At 41.1% G+C, this 6,813-nt stretch overlaps 1 long non-coding RNA gene across 1 annotated transcript in view; it reads right to left on the bottom strand.

Annotated features, from left to right (window-relative positions):
* LOC105003491 overlaps positions 1-5,568 on the bottom strand; it is a 30,627-nt gene extending 25,059 nt beyond the window's left edge. Inside the window, exon 1 of the long non-coding RNA XR_827112.1 lies at positions 5,524-5,568. This is a non-coding gene — a long non-coding RNA (uncharacterized LOC105003491). The remainder of the gene's footprint in view (positions 1-5,523) is intronic.
* Positions 5,569-6,813: the final 1,245 nt, after the last annotated feature.

The raw sequence follows: 6,813 nt of genomic DNA, 5'->3' as shown, positions 1-6,813 counted from the left end.
ACACGACTGAGCGACTTCCCTTTCACTTTTCACTTTCATGCACTGGAGAAGGAAATGGCAACTCTCTCCAGTGTTCTTGCCTGGAGAATCCCAGGGACAGGGGAGCCTGGTGGGCTACCGTCTATGGGATCGCACAGAGTCGGACACGACTGAAGCAACTTAGCAGCAGCAGCAGCAGGGTCAGTTCTCTGTTATTCTATGGTCTTGGAGTCAGTGCTCCCACTCCAAAGGCTCAGGGCTTGATCTCTGGTCAGGAACATAGATGCCACAAGTGGTTTATTATGGCATTAAGTGAGATTAAAACAAATATCCCAAAACGAGAAAGCAAAGATGAACCCCAGACAAATGGCAGTTACAAAATCAGGCAAATAATAATTAAGATAATGGAATATACAAATATACATAAACACCCATGAGCAAAGTCAAAATGGTACAACAAAAATAAAGTAAAATAGACTGACCCCGTGAACAAAGGAAATAAAAATTATATTTACCAGTTAAGAACAAAACTAACTAAAGCACAAATTGGAAAACAAAACTAAAGCAAGGTGCCAAGTGGGGAATAAAGAAATGAAAACAAAATTAAGAAATACATTGAGAGGAAAGGAAAGAAAGAAAAGAAAGAAAGAATACATATGCAAAGTTAAACAGAGATAGATGAAGAAGATTTATATGCATTAAAGATTAACTGCAAGGGGAAAAGAACAGTAGGAAAGGCAAATAAAGGAATAAATATAGAAAAAATATAATAGGTTTAAAAAAATTGTAAGTTAAAATTATAAAAAAGAGAAAAGAAAAAAAGGCAGAAGAAAGAATATAGGAGAAAAGGAAAACTCCCAAGAACTGCAAAAGCCCAATGTAGAGGAAGAGGTTTATAACAACAATAAAAAAATGTGACTGAGAAAAAAAGAGAAAAAAAGCTCAAAACCTTAATTTGATTTCATAGTGCCAATAAAATCAACAACTGCAACAGAGGGGGGATAAAAGGGAAAAAAAGAAAAAAATCCAAAAGAATCTACAGAAGCAGTCAAAACATAAGAATAATAAATGCTTTTCTTGAGTCACTGCTGTCAGAGTTCTTTCCCTCGCTGGAAGTCACAGTCCATCTCACCTCCCTAGGATGCCCTCCAATACCGTGCTGATCTCTGGACCTGCTGTGGGGCAGCTCAGATTCTAATCTGGTCCTACTCCTCTGTGTTCTTGCGTCCAGTGTCCACAGTTATCAGAGCTAGTGCATTTTCTTTTGTGGGAGCTCTCAATGACCTCTTATACATTCCATAGACAGAGTCTGCCTAGTTGATTGTGTGGATTTAATCCGCAGCTTTGTACAGCTAGTACAAAGGTTTTGGGTCTTCTTCCTTAGTCACACTGCCCCTGGGTTTCAGTTGTGGTTTTGTTTCCACCTCTGCATGTGGGTCGTCCACTGGGGTTTCCTCTTGAGGCTGCCCTGGAGAACTTGGGTTTGCCCCTGTGAGGGCCAGGTGTGGAGGTGGTGCAGCTGCTTGGGTCACAGGGGTTCTGGCAGCAGCAGGTACTCAGGGGAGTTGGCGGCTAGGGCAGCAGGAAATATAGTGCTCCAGAAGGATATGGCAGCCAGTATTGGCCAATACGCTCCAGTATCTTGCCTGGAGAACAGCCCCCTCCCTGACAGGGAAGCCTGGCAGGCCACAGTCCACAGGGTCATAAAGAGCTGGACACTGCCAAAGTGACCCTACATGCATAGGCTCAAGATTTTTTTTTTGCTTGTGTCAGCATTGCCCCAGTGAGAGTTGAGCATGAAGGTGGTGCAGCTGCTTGGCTTGCAGGGACCCTGGCAGTGCCAAGTGTGCAGGGACACGGACTGCCTTCGCCACAGGAGTTATGGCCCTATCAGAGGGTTTTTTTTTTTTTTTTTTGAGCCTCTTGTAGCTGGAGATCAAAAGGCCTCTTTGGTATAGCTCTGCCCGTTCAGGCACTTAGTGGGCTCCCTTGCCTGGGGCCCTTCTCTGTTATTCGGTGTGTCAGGCACATAGAGGGCCCCCCCTGGCTGGGGTCCTACTCTGTAGATTGGCACGCCAGGCCCTTAAAGGGGCATCCTGGATGGGGTCCTACTCTGTAGTTCAGTGCATCAGGTGTTTGATGGGCCAACCTATCTATTGTTCAGCTGCCAACGCTGGTGTATGGCAGGAGAGAGGCTATGGTGATGGCTCCATCCCCTATGCGTGACTCAGCACAATCCCCTTGCTTCCATGGCTGCCTGGTTTTCCTCCACAGGCATTTCACACAATAATCTCCTCCCTCACATTCCCTCGATTCCTCTCTTCACAGACAACAGCAGCGCTTGCCCTGGGATTGCTCCATAATCCTTAACTCCAGCTCCCAGCTACTGTGCCTTCCAGGGGATATGTGTCCCTGTCCAGGGTACGTATGGCTGTGGCAAGGACTGTCTGATTCTCATTCCATTTAGGGTGCCACAGATCAGCTGTTTAACTCTCAGCCTTAAATGTTTCTCCTCTGACTCAGTCAGTTGCCCCGATGTGGGGATCAGACCCCTGCTTCAGTTCTCCCACCCACTGAGGGCAGGTCCAATGCTACTAACACTCCTATTTTTCACCCTAGTTGCTTCGTTGTACCAAGTTTTGCATGGGTCTATATATTCTTTTCCACTGGTCAGGTACTCCTGTCCCCTCTCAGCTGGTGTTCTGTATACATTTGTGTCTGAAGATGTATCCTGATGTATCCATGGAGAGAGATGTGCTCCACATCCACCTACTCCTCTGCCATCTTGTTCTCCTCCAAACTGTTTTCTAAATCAATCCACCCGGACATTCCACAGTACATCCAGAACTGAACATGCTCCTCTTTTCATGCTCATCCCTGTTACTCCACAAAACCTGCATTCTCTCCTTTATTTTGTATATTAATGAATTCTAGACCCTTTCTCTACTACCCAAGCCAATAGTCTGGAAGCCTTTGACTCCTTTCTCACATTCCAAAATAATGCATTTTTTAATTTATTTTTCTCCTATTGTAGCTCTCATCTCTAGTGGGACCACAGTCTATTTGAATGGGTCCATCAAGTCCCTTAACTACTGCAATACATCTCATGACATTTGCTCAGTTTCCAGAAATTCCCATTTCCAATTCCTCTTTGTAGTAGCCTCAGAGTTCAAACACAAAAATTTGATTATGTTACTCCTTCGCTTACTATTGATCATTGGCCTCTCATGACTCACAGCATACACTTTAAAATCTTTGGTCTGTCTGGAAAACACGTATTCATGTTTCTTCTTCCTCTGGGAAGTTTTCCAGGACAGATTTAAATGTGTTATCCTAATCTGCCATTCATCTTTGTGGATCACCCAGTTTAGTAAATCTCATTGTATTTGCCTGTTTGTAAGTCTGATTCTTCACTTGTTCAAATATCTTGAGAACTTGCTTTCTCAACTTTGTATGCATAGCATGTAGTATACTAGTACTCATACATGTAGTATACTAGTACTATATGTACTACATGTAGTATATTAGTACTACATATACTACATAACTAGTACTCATACATGTAGTATACTAGTACTATATGTACTACATGTAGTATATTGGTACTACATGTACTACATAACTAGTACTCATACATGTAGTATACTAGTTCTCCACTAGGTACTCAACAAATATTTAGTTAAAGAAGAAAATGTGTACATTTTTGAAAACTACATCATTTCAATGAGTGAGAAAAAATTTGCCTAGGGAGTCTCAAAGCATGCCCTTCCAAAATTAAAATTAGGAATATGCACTTGGTAGGGCTTCCCAGGTGACTCAGGGGGTAAAGAATCTGCCTTCAATGCAGGAGATGCGGGTTCAGTCCCTGGGTTGGGAAGATTCCCTGGAGGAGGGCATGGCAACCCGCTCCAGTATTCTTGCCTGGAGAATCCCATGGACAGAGGAGCCTGGTGGGCTACAGTTCACAGGGTCACAAAGAGTCAGACAGGACTGAATCGACTGAACATCCATGCATGCACCCATTTGGTTAACACAACTTGAGACAGACTGGGATGTATCCTGACCACAACTTATGCTATAATAAGAATGTTATATTCTTATTATATAACCACTGCAGCTAAGTCGCTTCAGTCGTGTCCGACTCTGTGCGACCCCGTAGACGGCAGCCCACCAGGCTCCTGCGTCCATGGGATTCTCCAGGCAAGAGTACTGGAGTGGGTTGCCATTGCCTTCTCCAATGCATTAAAGTGAAAAGTGAAAGTGAAGTCGTTCAGTCGTGTCCGACTCTTAGCGACCCCACAGACTGCACCCTACCAGGCTCCTGCGTCCATGGGATTCTCCAGGCAAGAGTACTGGAGTGGGTTGCCATTGCCTTCTCCAAACCACCACTAGGACATGTATTTATTTTTAAGAACGTTAGATCATGGCTGTGAATATCCTTGACCACGTCTAACTACTTCAATGAATTAGCTGAAGTAGGTGTTGGAAAAGGGATTGGATGAGGTCTGTGCATATGCTCTGCTGAGACACTATCCTTCAAGAAGATGGGTTTCAATGCAAACAACCTAAATGTTCATTAGCAGATGAACTGATAAAGAAGATGTGGTACATATATGCAATGGAATACTACTTAGCCATGCAGAACAATGAAATAATGCCATTTGTAGCACCATGAATGCAACTAGAGATTATCATACTAAGTGAAGTAAGTCAGAAAGAGAAAGACAATACCATATGATACCATTTATATATGGTATCTAAAATATGGGATAAATGAACCTATCTATAAAACAGAAACAAACTCACAAACTTGTGGTTGCCAAGGGACGGGGAGGAGGGTGAGAGATGGACTGGGAATTGGGGGTTGGTAGATGCAAACTATTCACTTTAATATTTGGAGTGAATAAATAATAGGTTTCCCTCTATAGCACAGGGAACTATATCCAATCTCCCAGGACAAACCATAATGGAAAAGAGTATTTTAAAAAAAAGAATGTATATATATGTAAAACTGAGTCATTTCACTGTACAGCAGACATTGGCACAGTATGGTACATCAACTACACTTCAATTTGAACCAAAAAAGACGATGGATTTCAGCTTCTGATAATAGAGCCCTCAAGTCTCATGGACTCTGCAGACACTCGTCTAAGATTCATCGTACACTGAGGCCAAGAACGCACGGACCTTTTTAAACTATTGCAGCCTTCTCCTTCTGGTCTCAGGCTATAAGAACAAGGACGATTTTGTGGAGCTTCGTTTTTCAGCAAAACGAACACTTTGTCTACAAACTTTGTTTTAAATTTCCCTCACCCCAGTAAGAGACTAACAGCCAGGTCAGTCACTTCCTTACAGTAATTGTCTCTTCTCATGGGGAATATATATACAGAAAAAAAATCACATATTGAGCAATCAAAATTTGTTAAGATTTTGTTATATTCTTTTGTTTTCTTTTTTCAATTCCACATATAACCGAAAGCAAACAGTATTTGTTTTTCTCTATATGGCTTATTATAAGAATAAGTAAAATAAGTACAAGCATACCCTCCAGGTTCATCCAGATTGTTGCAATTGGTAACTTTTATTCTTTTTTTTCTGACTGAGTATGTTTCATTGCATCCATTTAAAATATCTTCTTCATCCATTCATCTGTTAATGGATCTTTAGGTTGCTTCCATACCTTCACTATAACAAAACAGAAACAGACTCATGGTTATAGAGAACAAGCAAGTTACCAGCAGGGAGAGAGGCAAGGGGAAGGACAAGATAGGGGTGGAGGATTAAGAGGTACAGATAACTATTTATAAAATAAGTAAGATGCAAGGGTGTAATATACAGGACAGGGAATACAACTGATATTTTATGACAATCTCAAATGAAGCATAATCCATAAAAACATCATGTTGTGTACTTGAAAGTAACATAACATTGTATGTCAACTACTTCAATAAACATACAAACTGTTGTTTTGAACCAGCGTGTTGAAGGCAGATGTCTGGGCATTGATATCCATTTACAAACTGGGTAACCTGAGGCCAATCTCCTCCCTGTCTCTCATCCTTGTATCCTGCTTGACTCTGAGGTCTACACTCTAGGGAAAAAGAACCTCTAACCTAATCTGGCTGTGTAGGGCCTTTTAGCCTAATCCTGTGGAAATACAACTCTCCACATAATCTGTGACTTCAGTCAATACACAATTAAGACATTGATAGAGGATTACTGGTTGATATTCTCATCTTTGCCACATTCTTTTAAATTGGTTTAATGGTGGACTAAGCTAGGTCTAGAGCATGACTTATTTATTTGAACTTTGTCCTAGCCTACATTAAAATTTATATCTTCATGGGCAGCCTGTATTTTAATCATTAAACTAATTTCCTCTCCTTTTTTTTTAACCCTTGAAAAAAACGGAAAATTTTCATTTTGAATCAAAAGAGAATCATTAAAAAAAAAAAAAAAAAAAAAGAGAGTCATGGAATAAAAGGATTGTAAGTAGCAGGAAAAGAGGAAAGAAGGCAGATCGTCAATGGCCTAAAGTGAGACCTAAGCATTATGGCACTGGTGCTCATTGGTTGAGACTAAAACATTTTTTTTTTAAGTTTTAAAAAGATGCTCACCTTTCTGGCTAATTAGTGCTATGAAGAATGGGTACATCAACTGGCAAGACCAAATATGGTATGCCTTGTATATTTTAGAAGGTTGTTGTAAGAATTAAATATGGCAACATATATGAAAACAATTTGACAATTATCAACTTTCCATAAACATGTAGTGTTACCTGAGCAGTCATTTCTTAGGGACCATCAATCTTGGGGTCACCAATTTCCACTGGGT

The sequence above is a fragment of the Bison bison genome, unplaced genomic scaffold (assembly GCF_000754665.1).
Source record: "Bison bison bison isolate TAMUID 2011002044 unplaced genomic scaffold, Bison_UMD1.0 scf7180017864469, whole genome shotgun sequence".
Lineage (NCBI taxonomy): Eukaryota > Metazoa > Chordata > Mammalia > Artiodactyla > Bovidae > Bison > Bison bison.
This window is presented reverse-complemented; position numbering and strand designations above follow the sequence as displayed.